The sequence below is a fragment of the Bombina bombina genome, chromosome 4 (genome assembly GCF_027579735.1).
Source record: "Bombina bombina isolate aBomBom1 chromosome 4, aBomBom1.pri, whole genome shotgun sequence".
NCBI classification, from domain to species: Eukaryota; Metazoa; Chordata; class Amphibia; order Anura; family Bombinatoridae; genus Bombina; species Bombina bombina.
The window spans coordinates 803,664,522-803,686,474 of NC_069502.1; the positions used below are offsets into that span (position 1 = coordinate 803,664,522).

The 21,953-nt window shown below is 40.5% G+C and overlaps 1 protein-coding gene across 1 annotated transcript in view; it reads right to left on the bottom strand.

Annotated features, from left to right (window-relative positions):
• Positions 1 to 21,953, bottom strand: part of LOC128657047 (zinc finger protein ZFP2-like) — a 124,161-nt gene that overhangs the window by 7,923 nt on the left and 94,285 nt on the right. The gene's annotated exons all lie outside the window — the stretch shown is intronic.

The window sequence follows — 21,953 nt, forward strand, 5'->3', positions numbered from 1 at the left end:
AGCTAACTCACACTGATGGATGTCAGAGCAGCTCTGAAGCGTGGGAGCGGCGACAGGCTAACAGCATGCAGTGACTAGCCACAAGCTCAGCGCCAAGCCGGATCGTTCACTGGTGTTAATGGATACACCAGTAAAAGTAGATACACTCTTGGATACAATGTATCAAAATGAATCCAAATGTTGAATAAAATTGTAGATAGTATGATTTGAAAAAGATGATGGTTCGTGGCAAAAGTCTGTTTGAAAACGCTTCTGATTGGCTACTGGATCTGTTTCCAAAGTTTGGTAGGTTTGCTATTGGTTGGTCTTGGATGTGCGATCCGTTATCCTATGTGGGAACTTTTAGACTCTAAAAGTTCCCACATAGGATAACGGATCGCACATCCAAGACCAACCAATAGCAAACCTACCAAACTTTGGAAACAGATCCAGTAGCCAATCAGAAGCGTTTTCAAACAGACTTTTGCCACGAACCATCATCTTTTTCAAATCATACTATCTACAATTTTATTCAACATTTGGATTCATTTTGATACATTGTATCCAAGAGTGTATCTACTTTTACTGGTGTATCCATTAACACCAGTGAACGATCCGGCTTGGCGCTGAGCTTGTGGCTAGTCACTGCATGCTGTTAGCCTGTCGCCGCTCCCACGCTTCAGAGCTGCTCTGACATCCATCAGTGTGAGTTAGCTGGACGACTCCCAACAGTCCAGAAGGCATTTGTGACACTTCTCAAGTGTCATACAGCTTGTAAGTACGGTCTTACTTGTACATTTGGCGTGTTTGAATCATCTGATTGTGCACCATGGTGGCGCCTTCTTTTTTTATCTTTCACATCTATATATCCTGCAAAGCCTGCTGTGTAACAGTGACCACCTTTACAACCTTGAAAAATTCCTATGCATAATAAACATTAGAACGTTGACTGCACAAAACCTCTTTATAGAATTGATGAGACTGGGACAGGCTGTGTAATAAAACCGCTAGACTGGGAGAGAAATCACTGCAGCTAAAATTCTTACAGCCTGCTTGACACCAGAAACATCATATTGCAAGACTAGGTAGTGAGCATATGATGGCTAAGGTACTTGCTACAAAACAGATTCTCACAGCCTGCTTGACAGCAGAAACATGATACACAAGACTAGGAAGTGAGCACATGATGGTTAAGGTACTTGCTACAAAACAAATTCTCACAGCCTGCTTGACACCAGAAACATGATACACAAGACTAGGTAGTGAGCATATGATGGCTAAGGTACTTGCTACAAAACAGATTCTCACAGTCTGCTTGACAGCAGAAACATGATACAGCAAGACTAGGTAGTGAGCATATGATGGCTAAGGTACTTGCTACAAAACAAATTCTCACAGCCTGCTTGACAGCAGAAACATGATACACAAGACTAGGTAGTGAGCATATGATAGCTAAGGTACTTGCTACAAAACAAATTCTCACAGCCTGCTTGACAGCAGAAACATGATACACAAGACTAGGTAGTGAGCATATGATAGCTAAGGTACTTGCTACAAATCAGAGATTCTCAGTCTGCTTGACACCAGAAACATGATACACAAGACTAGGTAGTGAGCATATGATGGCTAAGGTACTTGCTACAAAACAGAAATTCTCACAGCCTGCTTGACAGCAGAAACATGATACACAAGACTAGGTAGTGAGCATATGATAGCTAAGGTACTTGCTACAAATCAGAGATTCTCAGTCTGCTTGACACCAGAAACATGATACACAAGACTAAGTAGTGAGCATATGATGGCTAAGGTACTTGCTACAAAACAGAAATTCTCACAGCCTGCTTGACAGCAGAAACATGATACACAAGACTTGGTAGTGAGCATATGATGGCTAAGGTACTTGCTACAAAACAGATTCTCACAGCCTGCTTGACACCAGAAACATGATACACAAGACTAGGTAGTGAGCATATGATGGCTAAGGTACTTGCTACAAAACAGATTCTCACAGTCTGCTTGATAGCAGAAACATGATACAGCAAGACTAGGTAGTGAGCATATGATGGCTAAGGTACTTGCTACAAAACAAATTCTCACAGCCTGCTTGACAGCAGAAACATGATACACAAGACTAGGTAGTGAGCATATGATAGCTAAGGTACTTGCTACAAAACAAATTCTCACAGCCTGCTTGACAGCAGAAACATGATACACAAGACTAGGTAGTGAGCATATGATAGCTAAGGTACTTGCTACAAATCAGAGATTCTCAGTCTGCTTGACACCAGAAACATGATACACAAGACTAGGTAGTGAGCATATGATGGCTAAGGTACTTGCTACAAAACAGAAATTCTCACAGCCTGCTTGACAGCAGAAACATGATACACAAGACTAGGTAGTGAGCATATGATGGCTAAGGTACTTGCTACAAAACAGATTCTCACAGCCTGCTTGACACCAGAAACATGATACACAAGACTAGGTAGTGAGCATATGATGGCTAAGGTACTTGCTACAAAACAGAAATTCTCACAGCATGCTTGACACCAGAAACATGATACACAAGACTAGGTAGTGAGCATATGATGGCTAAGGTACTTGCTACAAAACAAATTCTCACAGCCTGCTTGACAGCAGAAATACAGACGTTGAATGCACAAATACAGAGGTGAGAAGTTCAGATAAAATGATTTCTGTTTTGTAGCAAGTACCGTAGTCATCATATGCTCACTAGCCATGGAGAATTATGCTAAAATGTAACAGCTTTGTTCCAGCGTGCAACAATTGTCCACAGTGTTTGCAAAATCTAAATGTTGGTGCTGCTCTGTATACTTTATTTATTATGAATCTGCGTTTAGGGAATAGTAAGTTCTGGTCATGTGATGTGGAACCGGACACTGGGTGAACATCAACAGTGCAGGAGATATGAAGAAACAGGAGCGTTTAGCTCAACGCAACAAATACTGAAGGTACTTCCATATACTTTACTCATACACAGTGTTATACACAAATAGACCAGATCCTTATAAGGGCACTTTAATATACAACCTAATAAAGGGGGAGATTTGTAACAGTTGTGATTTGTTGCTTATGGATACATGCAGTGAACTTGTAGCAGCCTCTAAAATAACTTGACACGGCATCACGCGCACACCATCATTCAGATGCAGATTGCACATGCGCACTACAAAAACATAATTTATGTAAGAACTTACCTGATAAATTAATTTCTTTCATATTAGCAAGAGTCCATGAGCTAGTGACGTATGGGATATACATTCCTACCAGGAGGGGCAAAGTTTCCCAAACCTCAAAATGCCTATAAATACACCCCTCACCACACCCACAAATCAGTTTAATGCATAGCCAAGAAGTGGGGTGATAAGAAAAAAGTGCGAAAGCATAAAAAATAAGGAATTGGAATAATTGTGCTTTATACAAAAAAATCATAACCACCACAAAAAAGGGTGGGCCTCATGGACTCTTGCTAATATGAAAGAAATGAATTTATCATGTAAGTTCTTACATAAATTATGTTTTCTTTCATGTAATTAGCAAGAGTCCATGAGCTAGTGACGTATGGGATAATGAATACCCAAGATGTGGATCTTCCACGCAAGAGTCACTAGAGAGGGAGGGATAAAATAAAGACAGCCAATTCCGCTGAAAATAATCCACACCCAAAACAAAGTTTAAATCTTATAATGAAAAAAACTGAAATTATAAGCAGAAGAATCAAACTGAAACAGCTGCCTGAAGTACTTTTCTACCAAAAACTGCTTCAGAAGAAGAAAACACATCAAAATGGTAGAATTTAGTAAAAGTATGCAAAGAAGACCAAGTTGCTGCTTTGCAAATCTGATCAACCGAAGCTTCATTCCTAAACGCCCAGGAAGTAGAAACTGACCTAGTAGAATGAGCCGTAATCCTTTGAGGCGGAGTTTTACCCGACTCGACATAAGCATGATGAATCAAAGACTTTAACCAAGACGCCAAAGAAATGGCAGAGGCCTTCTGACCTTTCCTAGAACCGGAAAAGATAACAAATAGACTAGAAGTCTTTCGGAAATTTTTAGTAGCTTCAACATAATATTTCAAAGCTCTAACTACATCCAAAGAATGCAACGATCTTTCCTTAGAATTCTTAGGATTAGGACACAATGAAGGAACCACAATTTCTCTACTAATGTTGTTAGAATTCACAACCTTAGGTAAAAATTTAAAAGAAGTTCGCAACACCGCCTTATCCTGATGAAAAATCAGAAAAGGAGACTCACAAGAAAGAGCAGATAATTCAGAAACTCTTCTAGCAGAAGAGATGGCCAAAAGAAACAAAACTTTCCAAGAAAGTAATTTAATGTCCAGCGAATGCATAGGTTCAAACGGAGGAGCTTGAAGAGCCCCCAGAACCTAATTCAAACTCCGAGGAGAAATTGACTTAATAACAGGTTTTATACGAACCAAAGCTTGTACAAAACAATAAATATTAGGAAGACTTGCAATCTTTCTGTGAAAAAGAACAGAAAGAGCAGAGATTTGTCCTTTCAAGGAACTTGAAGACAAACCTTTATCCAAACCATCCTGAAGAAACTGTAAAATTCTAGGAATTCTAAAAGAATGCCAAGAAAAATGATGAGAAAAACACCAAGAAATGTAAATCTTCCAGACTCGATAATATATCTTCCTAGATACAGATTTATGAGCCTGTAACATAGTATTAATCACAGAGTCAGAGAAACCTCTATGACTGAGAATCAAGCGTTCAATCTCCATACCTTCAAATTTAAGGATTTGAGATCCTAATGGAAAAAAGGACCTTGCGATAGGAGGTCTGGTCTTAACGGAAGAGTCCATGGTTGGCAAGTGGCCATCCAGACAAGATCCGCATACCAAAACCTGTGAGGCCATGCTGGAGCCACCAGCAGAACAAACGAGCACTCCTTTAGAATCTTGGAAATCACTCTTGGAAGAAGAACTAGAGGCGGAAAGATATAGGCAGGATGATACTTCCAAGGAAGTGACAATGCATCCACTGCCTCCGCCTGAGGATCCCTGGATCTGGACAGATACCTGGGAAGCTTCTTGTTTAGATGAGAAGCCATCAGATCTATTTCTGGAAGTTCCCACATTTGAACAATCTGAAGAAATACCTCTGGGTGAAGAGACCATTCGCCCGGATGTAACGTTTGGCGACTGAGATAATCCGCTTCCCAATTGTCTATACCTGGGATATGAACCGCAGAAATTAGACAGGAGCTGGATTCCGCCCATACCAGTATTTGAGATACTTCTTTCATAGCCAGAGGACTGTGAGTCCCTCCTTGATGATTGACATATGCCACGGTTGTGACATTGTCCGTCTGAAAACAAATGAACGACTCTCTCTTTAGAAGAGGCCATGACTGAAGAGCTCTGAAAATTGCACGGAGTTCCAAAATGTTGATTGGTAATCTCACCTCCTGAGATTCCCAAACCCCTTGTGCTGTCAGAGACCCCCAAACAGCTCCCCAACCTGTCAGACTTGCATCTGTTGAAATCACAGTCCAGGTCGGAAGAACAAAAGAAGCCCCCTGAACTAAACGATGGTGGTCTGTCCACCACGTCAGAGAGTGTCGTACAATTGGTTTTAAAGATATTAATTGAGATATCTTTGTATAATCCCTGCACCACTGGTTCAGCATACAGAGCTGAAGAGGTCGCATGTGAAAACGAGCAAAGGGGATCGCGTCCGATGCAGCAGTCATAAGACCTAGAATTTCCATGCATAAGGCTACCGAAGGGAATGATTGAGACTGAAGGTTTCGACAAGCTGAAACCAATTTTAGACGTCTCTTGTCTGTCAGAGACAGAGTCATGGACACTGAATCTATCTGGAAACCTAAAAAGGTTACCCTTGTCTGAGGAATCAATGAACTTTTTGGTAAATTGATCCTCCAACCATGTTCTCGAAGAAACAATACAAGTCGATTCGTATGAGATTCTGCTAAATGTGAAGACTGAGCAAGTACCAAGATATCGTCCAAATAAGGAAATACCACAATACCCTGTTCTCTAATTACAGACAGAAGGGCACCGAGAACCTTTGTAAAAATCCTTGGAGCTGTTGCTAGGCCAAACGGCAGAGCCACAAACTGGTAATGCTTGTCTAGGAAAGAGAATCTCAGAAACTGATAGTGATCTGGATGAATCGGAATATGCAGATATGCATCCTGTAAATCTATTGTGGACATATAATGCCCTTGCTGAACAAAAGGCAGAATAGTCCTTATAGTTACCATTGTGAATGTTGGTATCCTTACATAATGATTCAATATTTTTAAATCCAGAACTGGTCTGAAGGAATTTTCCTTCTTTGGTACAATTAAGAGATTTGAGTAAAACCCCAGCCCCTGTTCCAGAACTGGAACTGGCATAATTACTCCAGCCAACTCTAGATCTGAAACACATTTCAGAAATGCTTGAGCCTTCACTGGATTTACTGGGACACGGGAAAGAAAAAATCTTCTTGCAGGAGGCCTTATCTTGAAGCCTATTCTGTACCCTTGTGAAACAATGTTCTGAATCCAAAGATTGTGAATCGTAATCTGCCCCCTACCAGCTGGGCTGGAATGAGGGCCGCACCTTCATGTTGACTTGGGAGCTGGCTTTGGCTTTCTAAAAGGCTTGGATTTATTCCAGACTGGAGATGGTTTCCAAACTGATGCCGCTCCTGTAGGGGAAGGATCAGGCTTTTGTTCCTTATTGTGACGAAAGGAACGAAAACGATTAGTAGACCTAAATTTACCTTTAGATTTTTTATCCTGTGGTAAAAAAGTTCCTTTCCCCCCAGTAACAGTTGAAATAATAGAATCCAACTGTGAACCAAATAATTTATTACCCTGGAAAGAAAGGGAAAGCAAAGTTGACTTAGAAGACATATCAGCATTCCAAGTTTTAAGCCATAAAGCTCTTCTAGCTAAAATAGCTAGAGACATATACCTGACATCAACCCTAATGATATCAAAGATGGCATCACAAATAAAATTATTAGCATGTTGAAGAAGATTAACAATGCTATGAGAATTATGATCTGTTACTTGTTGCGCTAAAGCTTACAACCAAAAAGTTGAAGCTGCAGCAACATCCGCTAAAGATATAGCAGGTCTAAGAAGATTACCTGAACATAAGTAAGCTTTTCTTAGAAAGGATTCAATTTTCCTATCTAAAGGAGGCCCATAGGAGGCCGAAACGATCGTCTGGGGTTGTCATGTTCCTTGTTCAGAGGAGAATTGCCTGGAATTTCGGGGCTGGACTGACCTTACTTGGCAGGATCAGACTGATATACTTCGGGAAAGTTTTCTTCTGTGAAAAGCACACTGGTCTAAAAGAGGCTGCTTCCGGGTGGTAAATCGCCATAGAACAAGCCACTGAGCTGTTGTTCGTTCCTGGTAGAGCGCTTCTCTCTTTGTATGCAAATTATTATGACCCTGGGGAAGTCTCCCTATGGGTGAATGGGGAAACCAGACGTGGACTCCTTGCCCAGTGTGCTTAGAGGAATGTGGCTGCACCTCACTGACGAGGCCCATAGGAGGCCGAAACGATCGTCTGGGGTTGTCATGTTCCTTGTTCAGAGGAGAATTGCCTGGTATTTCGGGGCTGGACTGACCTTACTTGGCAGGATCAGACTGATATACTTCGGGAAAGTTTTCTTCTGTGAAAAGCACACTGGTCTAAAAGAGGCTGCTTCCGGGTGGTAAATCGCCATAGAACAAGCCACTGAGCTGTGGTTCGTTCCTGGTAGAGCGCTTCTCTCTTTGTATGCAAATTATTATGACCCTGGGGAAGTCTCCCTATGAGTGATGGGGGAAGCCAGACGTGGACTCCTTGCCCAGTGTGCTTAGAGGAATGTGGCTGCACCTCACTGACGAGGCCCATAGGAGGCCGAAACGATCCTCTGGGGTTGTCATGTTCCTTGTTCAGAGGAGAATTGCCTGGTATTTCGGGGCTGGACTGACCTTACTTGGCAGGATCAGACTGATATACTTCGGGAAAGTTTTCTTCTGTGAAAAGCACACTGGTCTAAAAGAGGCTGCTTCCGGGTGGTAAATCGCCATAGAACAAGCCACTGAGCTGTTGTTTGTTCCTGGTAGAGCGCTTCTCTCTTTGTATGCAAATTATTATGACCCTGGGGAAGTCTCCCTATGGGTGATGGGGGAAACCAGACGTGGACTCCTTGCCCAGTGTGCTTAGAGGAATGTGGCTGCACCTCACTGACGAGGCCCATAGGAGGCCGAAACGACCGTCTGGGGTTGTCATGTTCCTTGTTCAGAGGAGAATTGCCTGGTATTTCAGGGCTGGACTGACCTTACTTGGCAGGATCAGACTGATATACTTCGGGAAAGTTTTCTTCTGTGAAAAGCACACTGGTCTAAAAGAGGCTGCATCCGGGTGGTAAATCGCCATAGAACAAGCCACTGAGCTGTGGTTCGTTCCTGGTAGAGCGCTTCTCTCTTTGTATGCAAATTATTATGACCCTGGGGAAGTCTCCCTATGAGTGATGGGGGAAGCCAGACGTGGACTCCTTGCCCAGTGTGCTTAGAGGAATGTGGCTGCACCTCACTGACGAGGCCCATAGGAGGCCGAAACGATCGTCTGGGGTTGTCATGTTCCTTGTTCAGAGGAGAATTGCCTGGTATTTCGGGGCTGGACTGACCTTACTTGGCAGGATCAGACTGATATACTTCGGGAAAGTTTTCTTCTGTGAAAAGCACACTGGTCTAAAAGAGGCTGCTTCCGGGTGGTAAATCGCCATAGAACAAGCCACTGAGCTGTTGTTTGTTCCTGGTAGAGCGCTTCTCTCTTTGTATGCAAATTATTATGACCCTGGGGAAGTCTCCCTATGGGTGATGGGGGAAACCAGACGTGGACTCCTTGCCCAGTGTGCTTAGAGGAATGTGGCTGCACCTCACTGACGAGGCCCATAGGAGGCCGAAATGACCGTCTGGGGTTGTCATGTTCCTTGTTCAGAGGAGAATTGCCTGGTATTTCGGGGCTAGACTGACCTTACTTGGCAGGATCAGACTGATATACTTCGGGAAAGTTTTCTTCTGTGAAAAGCACACTGGTCTAAAAGAGGCTGCTTCCGGGTGGTAAATCGCCATAGAACAAGCCACTGAGCTGTTGTTTGTTCCTGGTAGAGCGCTTCTCTCTTTGTATGCAAATTATTATGACCCTGGGGAAGTCTCCCTATGGGTGATGGGGGAAACCAGACGTGGAGTCCTTGCCCAGTGTGCTTAGAGGAATGTGGCTGCACCTCACTGACGAGGCCCATAGGAGGCCGAAACGACCGTCTGGGGTTGTCATGTTCCTTGTTCAGAGGAGAATTGCCTGGTATTTCGGGGCTGGACTGACCTTACTTGGCAGGATCAGACTGATATACTTCGGGAAAGTTTTCTTCTGTGAAAAGCACACTGGTCTAAAAGAGGCTGCTTCCGGGTGGTAAATCGCCATAGAACAAGCCACTGAGCTGTTGTTCGTTCCTGGTAGAGCACTTCTCTCTTTGTATGCAAATCCTATCTAAAGGATCCTTAAAGGAAGTACTATCTGCCGTAGGAATAGTAGTACGTTTAGCAAGAGTAGAGATAGCCCCATCAACCTTAGGGATTTTGTCCCAAAACTCTAATTTGTAAGATGGCACAGGATATAATTGCTTAAAACGTTTAGAAGGAGTAAATGAATTACCCAAATTACTCCATTCCCTGGAAATTACTTCAGAAATAGCATCAGGGACAGGAAAAACTTCTGGAATAACTACAGGAGATTTAAAAACCTTATTTAAACGTTTAGATTTAGTATCAAGAGGACCAGATTCCTCTATTTCTAATGCAATTAAGACTTCTTTAAGTAAAGAACGAATAAATTCCATTTTGAATAAATATGAAGATTTATCAGCATCAACCTCTGAAACAGAATCCTCTGAACCAGAGGAATCATTATCAGAATCAGAATGATGATGTTCATTTAAAAATTCATCTGAAAAATGAGAAGTTTTAAAAGACCTTTTACGTTTACTAGAAGGAGGAATAACAGACATAGCCTTCTTAATGGATTTAGAAACAAAATCTCTTATGTTAACAGGAACACTCTGAGTATTAGATGTTGATGTAACAGCAACAGGTAATGTAACATTACTAAAGGAAATATTATCTGCATTAACAAGTTTGTCATGACATTCATTACAAACAACAGCTGGAGGAACAGATACCACAAGTTTACAGCAAATACACTTAACTTTGGTAGATCCAGCATCAGGCAGCAATTTTCCAGAAGTATCTTCTGATTCAGGGTCAATCTGAGACATCTTGCAATATGTAATAGAAAAAACAACATATAAAGCAAAATTGATCAAATTCCTTAAATGACAGTTTCAGGAATGGGAAAAAATGCCAGTGAACAAGCTTCTAGCAACCAGAAGCAAATAAACAATGAGACTTAAATAATGTGGAGAAAATAATGACGCCCATATTTTTTAGCGCCAAAAAAGACGCCCACATTATTTGGCGCCTAAATGCTTTTTGCGCCAAAAATGACGCCACATCCGGTAACGCCGTCACTTTTGGCGCAAAAACGTCAAAAATTACGCAACTTCCGGTGACAAGTATGACGCTGGAAATAACAAAGAAAAAAATTTTGCGCCAAAAAAGTCTGCACCAAGAATGACGCAATAAAATGAAGCATTTTCAGCCCCCGCGAGCCTAACAGCCCACATGGGAAAAAGTCAAATTTTAAGGTAAGAAAAAAATAATTATTCAAATGCATTATCCCAAATAATGAAACTGACTGTCTGAAATAAGGAATATTGAACATCCTGAATCAAGGCAAATAAATGTTTAAACACATATATTTAGAACTTTATATAAAAGTGCCCAACCATAGCTTAGAGTGTCACAAAAATAAGACTTACTTACCCCAGGACACTCATCTACATGTAGTAGAAAGCCAAACCAGTACTGAAACGAGAATCAGTAGAGGTAATGGTATATATAAGAGTATATCGTCGATCTGAAAAGGGAGGTAAGAGATGAATCTCTACGACCGATAACAGAGAACCTATGAAATAGACCCCGTAGAAGGAGATCATTGAATTCAAATAGGCAATACTCTCTTCACATCCCTCTGACATTCACTGCACGCTGAGAGGAAAACCGGGCTCCAACCTGCTGCGGAGCGCATATCAACGTAGAATCTAGCACAAACTTACTTCACCACCTCCACGGGAGGCAAAGTTTGTAAAACTGATTTGTGGGTGTGGTGAGGGGTGTATTTATAGGCATTTTGAGGTTTGGGAAACTTTGCCCCTCCTGGTAGGAATGTATATCCCATACGTCACTAGCTCATGGACTCTTGCTAATTACATGAAAGAAATTACTATATTTTGCATACTATAAAATTGTGCATTGGTCATGGGGAGGGCTAATATAGCACTGTTGCCCGGCCCTTTTATCAGGGCATTTCAAGATCATCAAGCTTGATGGCTCGTAAAGAATGAAACAAGTTAAAATAAAACACCAACTTTTCATATTACAATGGTTATGATTATTCATCCATTTTGATTGTTAATAAGGTGTTATTACTGCTAAGTAACGCTCTCCTGAGTGAACTGGTCCTTTAAAAAGGCTAAGAGCATTTACACCACAGCAGAGGGTCAAGTTTGTTTAATATACAACATGAGGCTTATTGCTTGTGTGCACAAAGCATTTAGTTTTATTTTTTAGATTGTTGTATTTATACCAGATATTCTTTACTTGTAATGAAGACCAGAGTATCACTTTATATAAAAAAACCCCCATAAATTATCCATACCTGATAATTTCCTTTCCATCTATATGAGGAGAGTCCACGGCTTCATCATTACTTGTGGGAATACAGAACCTGGCCACCAGAAGGAGGCAAAGACACCCCAGTCAAAGGCTTAAATACCTCCCCCACTCCCCTCATCCCCCAGTCATTCTGCCGAGGGAACAAGGAACAGTAAGAGAAATATCAGGGTAAAAATGGTGCAAGAAGAACTAAAAAAATGTAAGTCTGCACAAACGGAGAAAAACGGGCGGGGGCCGTGGACTCTCCTCATACAGATGGAAAGGAAATTATCAGGTAAGCATAATTTATGTTTTCCATCTTAATATGAGGAGACTCCACGGCTTCATTCATTACTTGTGGGAAACAAATATCCAAGCTCTAAAGGACACTGAATGAAAAACAGGAGGGTAAAAAGAGAGGCGGACCCTATTCTGAGGGCACCTCAGTTCAATGAGCTGTAATCCTCTGAGGAGGCTTGTGTCCCGCTGTTTCGTAAGATAAGCAGATCATGCTCCTCAACCAAAAAGATAGGGAAGTGGCAGAAGCCTTCTGCCCTTTGTGCTTCCCCGAATAGACAACAAACAATGCCGAAGTCTGTCTAAAATCCTTCATAACCTGAAGATAGAATTTCAAAGCTCAAACCACATCCAAATTATGAAGTAACCATTCCTTCGAAGAAGAAGAGTTAGGACACAAGGAAAGAACCACGATCTCCTGATTGATGTGACGATCAGACAGAACCTTAGGGAGAAACCCCAACCCAGTGTGAAGAACAGCCTTAACAGCATGAAAAACCAGGTAAGGAGGCTCACATTGCAAGGCCGCCGAATCAGAGACTGCATGCCGAAGCAATAGCCAGTAGAAAGAGAACCTTCCAAGACAGTAATTTAATGTCAAGCAAATGCATAGGCTCAAACGGAGCCCTCTGCAAAACCTTAAGAACCAAATTTAAACTCCAAAGAGGAGCGGAATGTCTAAATACAGGCCTGATTCTGGACAGAGACTGGACAAAAGACTGTATATCAGGAAGCTCAGCGAGTCTCTTGTGTAACACAGATAGAGCCGAAATCTGTCCCTTTAAGGAACTAGCACCAAGTTTCTTCTCCAAACCATCTTGGAGAAAGGAAAGAATCCTGGATACCTTGACCTTATGCCAGGAATATCCATGTTCTTCACACTAGAATAAGTAGGTCCTCCACACCTTATGATAGATGCATAGAGTGACCGGCTTTCTGGCTTGAATGAGAGTATCAATCACTCTTTCAGAAAACCCTCTCTTGTCTAGGACTAAACATTCAATCTCCAAGCAGTCAGCCTTATAGAATCTAGATTTTGATGAACCAATGGACCCTGCACCAGCAGATCTCTGCGACAGGATAACCTCCATGAAGGAGACAATGACATCCCCACCAGGTCCGCAAACCACATCCTTCACGGCCACAATGGAGCAATCAGAATAGTCTATGCTTGCTCCTGCTTGATGCGGGCCACTTCTCAAAGTAGAAGTGGTAACGATGGAAAAATGTGGACTAGGCTGAACCCCCAAGGCACTGCTAAGGCATCTATCAGCGCTGCCTGGGGATCCATGGACCACGACCTGTATCTGGGTAGCTTGAAGTTGAGTCTGGATGCCATGATATCTATCTCTGGTGTCCCCATCTGTTGCAAATCTCCGCAAACACCTCGGGATGGAGAGACAATTCCCCGGGAGAAAATTATTGTCTGCTGAGAAAATCAGCTTCCCAGTTGTCCACACCTGGAATGTGGATCACTGACAGCGAGCAGTTGTGAGTCTCCGCCCATTCCAGAATCTGAGATAATTCCCTCATGGCTGTAAGCCACTAAGGTAATGTTGTCCGACTGGAATCTGATAAACTGGGATGAACCCAGGAGGGGCTAACCCTTCAGAGCGTTGAAGATTGCTTGAAGTTCCAAAATGTTGATCGGGAGAAGAGACTCCTCTTGAGCCCACCTGCCATGCGCCTTCCTTGCACCTCAAACAGCTCCCCATCCTGATAGACTTGCGTCCTTAGTCAGTTCTGTAAGGAATATCTTCATGGATATGGAATCTGTTATCGTGCCCAGGAATTCCCCTCTGGTACTGGGAACCAGATAACTCTTTCCTGAGTTTATTTTCCATCCATGAGATTGAAGAAGAAGAGCTCTCGAATGGTCCTCTGCCAGCCGGCAGGACGGAGCCTGGACCAGGATGTTGTCCAAATAAGGCACTACTGCAATACCTCTGGATCTTGCCACTGGGAGCAGAGCCCTCAGAACCTTCGTAAAGACTCTTGGAGCAGTAGCCAGACCAAAAAGAAGAGCTACAAACTGGAAGTGCTGGTCCAGAAAAGCAAATCTTAAGAACCTGAAGTGATCCTTGTATATTGGCACATGAAGGTAAGCGCCCTTCAAGTCTATCGTAGTCATGAACGGTCTCTCTTGAACTAAGGGCAGAATAGACCTTATTGTCTCCATCTTGAATGATGGGACCGACAGAAACTTGTTTAAGCACTTTAGGTATAGAATCATCGGGCAAAACGTACCCTCCTTCTTTGGGACCACAAAAAGGTTTGAGTAGTATCCCAGACCTCTTTCTGCTAGAGGTACTGGCACAATTACTCCTATGGAGGAGAGGTCCCTCACACACCCTAGAAAGGCATCTTGTTTTTCTGGTCTTGACGAAAGATTTGACAAGAGGAATCTGCCCCTGAGAGGATGAGATTTGAAGCTTATCCTGTAAGCCTGAGCAAAAACCTCCAGCACTCAAGGGTCTTGCATGTCCATCACAAAAAGAGATAGTCTGTCCCCTACACGATTCAGAGATGGATCGGGGTCGCCCCTTCATGACGATTTTGTCTCGGGGGGCTTCTTGTTCTGCTTGGCTTTATTCCAAGATTGAGATGGTTTCAAAGTACCCTTGGACTGCTTGGATTTCGCGGTGGGCTGCTGGCTTTGGGACGTATGCGAACAAAAGGGACGAAAATTTGGACCCTTAAGCTTATTCGTCTTATCCTGCGGTAGAAAGGCACCCTTGCCCCCAGTGACCATTTATATGATAGAGTCCAGACCTGGACCGAAAATAATCATCCCCTTAAATGGAAGGGAAAGCAATCTAGATTTGGAAGTCATGTCAGCAGATTAAGACTTCAGCCAGAGAGCCCTCCGGGCTAAAACAGAAAAGCCTGATGTCTTGGCATTCAAGTGAATCAAGTGAATCTGCATATTTGCATCACAGATAAACGAATTAGCTACCCTCAAGGCCTTAATTCTTTCCTGGATTTCATCGAGGGGAGTTTCCACCTCGATCATCTCTGACAGAGAGTCACACGAATAGGTAGCGGCTCCCGCCACCGCCGCGACCGCCGCTGCAGGCTGAAATAAGAACCCCGTGTGCTGAAACATATTTCTTAACAGGGTCTCTAGTTTCTTATCCATGGGCTCCTTAAACGACTTACTATCCTTGAGCGGGATAGTGGTGCGCTTAGCGAGCGTGGAGATAGCTACATCCACCTTAGGGACAGACCCTCACAACTCTAGCTGAGAGTCAGGAACCGGCAACAATTTCTTAAACGAAGAAGAAGGGGAGAAAGAAGATCCAAGCCTCTCCCATTCATTCTTAATAATATTTGCCGGGAAAGTCTGTTGCACTACCTTGTCCTCATAAACCTTATCAAGCTTAGGAATAGAAGGTTCCGGAACCTCTAAAGTAGCCAACACCTCTTTTAATAAAAAGCGTAAGTGCTAATTTTGTTAGAGAACAAATGGAACAAGGACCAGGAGAGGGAAGACTTGACGGAAGCGATACAGCAGAGTATAGCCAATGTTAAGAGGGCGACGTTATCCATGACCTTCAGGGAATCTCAGATCAGAATGTTACATAAAGATTATATCATCCCACGAAGGTTATCTAAATAGAATTCTAATTTGGTAAATGAATGTAGTGCAGACTGAATGACCCTGACTTCATTATTTTCATACATGCCCACGGGTTGGACAGTTTTGGGCAAAAATTGCCTACTGGATTACGAATGTCATAGCAATCAAAGTCCAAATTGGTATCAAACAAATCTGCTTTTTGGAATGGAGGGAACAGAGTCCTAGACATGGCCCCCTACTCAGTACGATAATTTTAATAGTAAGAAAGGTCATTTTGAAGGTATGGACGGTGAAAACTGTTCCCGCCTTTCAAACATTCAAACACAGCCTACATAGACAATTGCTCATAGAACAGTTGGATGCCAAGATGGACACTAATAAAAGACTTAAACACTTCATAAATAAGTCCGTTACAAGTAACTATATGGCTCTGCAGGCAAGTGTCAAAAATTTCATCTGACACGGCAAGATTAGGAGACTGTGTAAACAGAGCGGGTGTTCTAAAGGAAAGCGACTACCGCGTTGGAATGTGTATACCTCGTCATTCTGGTCACTTCCGGTGAGGTATAATCAGCTGGTGGAGGTTTGTGGCGCTCACTGCGCATGCGCTAGAGGCCCAAACTCCTTACAACAGCTGATGCGAAGATACAAAGAATGATGTGGCACGCGCACGTTACTGGTTACAAAATCCCAATGAACAAGCGGTCTGTCATTGGATTTTGTAACCAGAAAGGGTCGCAGAATATGTACACCGGTCAACTGTTACTAGTAAATACACACACCATGTACTAGTGACAATTTCCACATATTCACTGTTCATATATTATATAGATATATATAGTGTTTTATATATATATATATATAACACTATATATATATATATATATATATATATATATATATATATATATATATATACTATATATATATATATATATATATATATATATATATATATATACTATATATATATATATATATAAACTATATATAAATATATATATATATATATATATATATATATACTATATATTCATATATGTTCATATATTATATATATATAACACTACTTTTTTTTCCACATATTCACTGTTCATATAATATATATATAACACTATATATAATATAATATATATATAACACTATATATATATATATATATATATATATATATATATATATATATATATATATATATATATATATATATATACTATATATAAATATATATATATATATATATATATATATATATGGCACTCTCTCCCATTGTCACTATCTCCCATTGTCACTCTCTCCCTCTGGTGCTCTTTCTCATTCTTCCTCTGGCACTCTCTCTGGTGCTCTCTCTCTCTGGCTCTCTCTCCCTCTGGCGCTCTCTCTGGCACTCTCTCTGGTGCTCTCTCTCTCTCCCTCTGGCACTCTCTCCCATTGTCACTATCTCCCATTGTCACTCTCTCCCTCTGGTGCTCTCTCTCATTCTCATTTATTCTGTCAGTATCAATAAAGGTCTAAAATGTATTTTTACCAGCACAATGTATTAAATGCATTTAATTTAAGATGTATTCCATGCACTTTTTATGTAAAAAGCAGAGAATAAGCCATATTTAAATTTTTACTTCAGGCTGGGAACAATGCCATATCTGGCAAAAAAATGAAGCTTATCACGAAATTCACTATTTTTTTTTTAATTGACATATATTTTTAACTCCAAGTGTTTTTATAAATCAAATATGACTTTTTATGAGACATCCACTATGTTAGATTGATCTGACATTGGGGGGGATTTTTTTTTTGTATTTGTTACTACTGTAATATTTGTTTTAGCTCCAAGAAAGGCTAACTCAAGCACATTTGTGTTTTTTCCCAATACACTGTTATTTACTATAACTAGGCCTTTCTTTTTTAAATGATATTTACTAAATAACCAATTAAAGGAGAATCTATCTGAACTCTAATAAACCTTTGCACGGCTATAAAAAGGCTTTTCAGGCCTATACAATACTCGCTGTAGACATGTGCCAGTTAATCCCTGTTTTAACCATATACTTTCCCAAGCCAGCACTTATACATGAGCTTTATTTACTAAATAACAAATTAAAGGAGTATTTATTAAATATCATTTAAAAAAGAAAGGCCTAGTTATAGTAAATAACAGTGTATTGGGTTAAAGCACAAGTGTGTTTGAGTTAGCCTTTGCATATACTAAATATATTATTAACAAAAAAAAAGTGTTTGGTCAAACTGGCTTTTATGTACAGTTAGCACAAAAGTTAGCTTTGCCTGTAACAGGCAGAAAACGCCCTCCCCCAATTAGATGTACATTTCTGGTTACCTGTGAGTTTCAGGGATTTTACACCATAAAATATGGCTCCCCTATTGTTGGTAGCCCTTATTTAAAACCCCTATATCATTTTTGGAAGTAAAATAATGTTAATAAGTTATCGCCTTATCTGTGAGAGAATGTAAAATAGTTTCATACCAACAACTATCCCTTAAAGGGGTTCAACTTATTGCATTGCAAAGTATTGCTGGCCTCTGGCACACAATTGGTTTGAAGGGATATGAAACCCAACATTTTTCTTTCATGTTTTAGAGAGAACATACAATTTGAAACAACTTTACAATTTCAATGATCAAATTTGCTTCATTCCTTTGGTACTCTTTGTTGAAGGAGCAGCATTGCACTGCAGGAAGCTAGCTGAACACATTGGATGAACCAATGACAAGAGGATATTTGTGCATCCAACAATCAGCTCCTGGCAGGGCACGACTGCTCTCAACCTACCTAGGTATGCTTTTCAACAAAGGATACCAAGAGGACAAAACAAAATAGATAATAGAAGTAAATTAGAAAGTTGTTTAAAATTGTATGCTATATCTGAAACATGAAAATAAATTGCATTTAAGAGAATAACCACTCAGGGACACACTCCCTGACTCACATGCGCTCCATAGACATACCCTCACTCACATTTCAATAAGAATGTAATCGTAACTGGAGAAGCCAGTTTTGGTGACTCACACAGACACACATTTAGAGTCAAACATGTACACAGGTTCAAGATCACTCAGTCACCCTCTGTCAATCATCTTTTCTTATTTGCACAGTCAGAAATATTAACCCTTATTATTAGTTTCTAACTATTAACCCTTATTATTTTGGTGTATTCTTCGTATAAAGGGATATAACATGGGAAAGAGGCTGTGATGCAGCACATCTTAAAGGGACATGAAACTCAAATACATTATTTCAGGATTCAGACAGAGCATACAAATTTTTTTAAACAACTTTCCAATTTGCTTTATTAAATTGTGGGTTTGCACTGAAGTGATGAGTTGACACTGCCCGCAAGATGGTAAGAAGAAGCATTGCTGGCACTGACTCAGACACCTCTTGGCAAACATGCTAGGTGTGAGGAGTCTGTGATAAGCAATAAAATGGGAGCAAATGAGTTGCCCAGTGTGAGCGGGAAACTCAGAAGGACTTGGTGGTTAATTTGAGGGTAAATGTGAAAAAGGATAATGGAGCAACAAAGCTCAGTGTTGTGTAAATCTCTCCCAATACCCTGGATTATGTATATGTCAGAACACTGAACATAAGTAGAGTTAGAACATTTATGCTTTTCTTTCTTATATTCCCTAAATGGGTCCTAAAGGTTTTTTCATAAACATCACATTGTTGTAGTTTCCAGTATCAAGCAATGCACTTAGGTTTTAACAACATGAGTTCACATATTAGCTATTTATAAATATGAAGGAAAAAGCACAGCTGCAATCAAATGTTACCATTAGCCTAATAGCCAAAATGCACAATTATATATAGTCGTATTAGCTCAAATATATATAGTTGTATTATGAGCTCTCTGTGTGCAAGCCAGTGCTAGATAAGTCATTAGCAAAAATGTCATAAACCACCAATAATACATTTATTAAAAACGATTCTGTTTGACAAAAGATAAAGTATGTGAAAGTTCAGGCCTTGAATAATACATTTATTAAAAACGATTCTGTTTGACAAAAGATAAAGTATGTGAAAGTTTGTTGACCGTATTTAGTACCCTTTCTGGTTACAAAATCCAATGACAGACCTTGTGCTCTTGGTATTCTTAGTTGAAAGCTAAACCTAGGTAGGCTCATTTGCTAATTTCTAACTTGAAAGTAGCCTCTTATGTCGATTCATTTGACAGTTTTTCACAGCTAGAGGATGTTTGTGTTTCATATAGAACATTGTGTTCACGTCTGTGGAGTTACTTATGAGAGGGCACTGATTGGCTAAAATGCAAGTCTGTCAAAAGAACTAATGGGGCAGTGTGCAGAGGCTTAGATACAAGGTAATCAGAGGTAAAACTGAGATAAGGGGCAGCATGCAGAGGCTTAGAACATAGATTGTTACTATGTTCCTTTAAAGGGGCATAAAGATTTGTTAGGTATTGGAATAGTTGTATAGCACATTCTTCATGTTAAAAATCTGCAGTATACCAGCCCTTAAGGACACGGTGGATGCTTCAAGGGCTATGATAAGTATCTCCCTTACTATGTATACAATCATAGAGAGCTATTTATCAGCCATTGTATCCTTTTGATGCACCCTAGAAAATGTGACAAGCAGAATATTACCGGGTCCTAAGGCAGGTTAGCGCACAATAAGCAGTACAGATAGGCGCCAGATCCATTGGCAGGCAGACACTGAGGACACTGCATGACAGTCCTGTCAGTATGCACACAGCACTAAGGTGGCTCACCAGTGATGATAATAATCACAGAGATTTAACAGCAGCTGCACACGTCATGAGGTCATCTAAATATGCTAGATGTTTGCTGCTCTATATTAAAAAAAGCACACAATATAGGACACAATTCTATATATAGTGACGTTTATTATTGTATAAGATTAATTTAATTGTAGATCATTATAGACCTGCAGTTTATTGAATACATATAAAATTGTATCTATATTAGGCATAAGGTGATTTATCTATGTATGTATTTAAAGAACTACTTCACATAACGTTTTCAATATATTTTAAAAGTTTTATTATTATACAGGATCTTCTTTGCAGCTCTGGGCAATGAATCTATTAAGCATTTATGCAATGCAAAGTAATAATGAGTAATTATGTGTTGTGTGACTGAGCTGTTTCTATATATATATATATATATATATATATATATATATATATATAATATAGTTTATATATATATTTATATATAGTATATATATATATATATATATATATATATATATATATATATATATATATATATATAATATATGAACATATATGAATATATAGAATATATATATATATATATATATATATATATATATAATATATGAACAGTGAATATGTGGAAATTGTCACTAGTACATGGTGTGTGTATTTACTAGCAACAGTTGACCGGTGTACATATTCTGCGACCCTTTCTGGTTACAAAATCCAATGACAGACCGCTTGTTCATTGGGATTTTGTAACCAGTAACGTGCGCGTGCCACATCATTCTTTGTATCTTCGCATCAGCTGTTGTAAGGAGTTTGGGCCTCTAGCGCATGCGCAGTGAGCGCCACAAACCTCCACCAGCTGATTAAACGTCACCGGAAGTGACGCAGTATACAAATCCCCATGGTAGACGGATAACTTTAAGACACCGGTGTTCTAAAGGAAAGCGACTACTGCGACCCTTTCTGGTTACAAAATCCAATGACAGACCGCTTGTTCATTGGGATTTTGTAACCAGTAACGTGCGCGTGCCACATCATTCTTTGTATCTTCGCATCAGCTGTTGTAAGGAGTTTGGGCCTCTATCGCATGCGCAGTGAGCGCCACAAACCACCACCAGCTGCTTAAACGTCACCGGAAGTGACGTAGTATACAAATCCCCATGGTAGACGGATAACTTTAAGACATCGGCCAGGGACAAGGTCACCTTCACACTGAGGGTACAGTGGGATATGAGTGAGCCATGGGTGACCTTGGTCAAGGGTGGCAAATCCTGTCCCTTATTCTCCTAAGCCTTTATATAGTACCTGCAATGTGAGGACCCTCAGATTAGTTCTATGCTATAGTATAATAATATACAAGTTATGTGTCATAGCTCCTCTGTGACATGGAAAGACATGTTTGCCATATACATTAGAATTACTGAATAAAGTCATCCATTGTTAATATAAAGCTCCTGCTTGGAGAGAGGGGTCACAGCTGCCAAGCAGACATCTGGGAGTTAATGGGCAACAAAGGCTCGGCAGTCACTGACT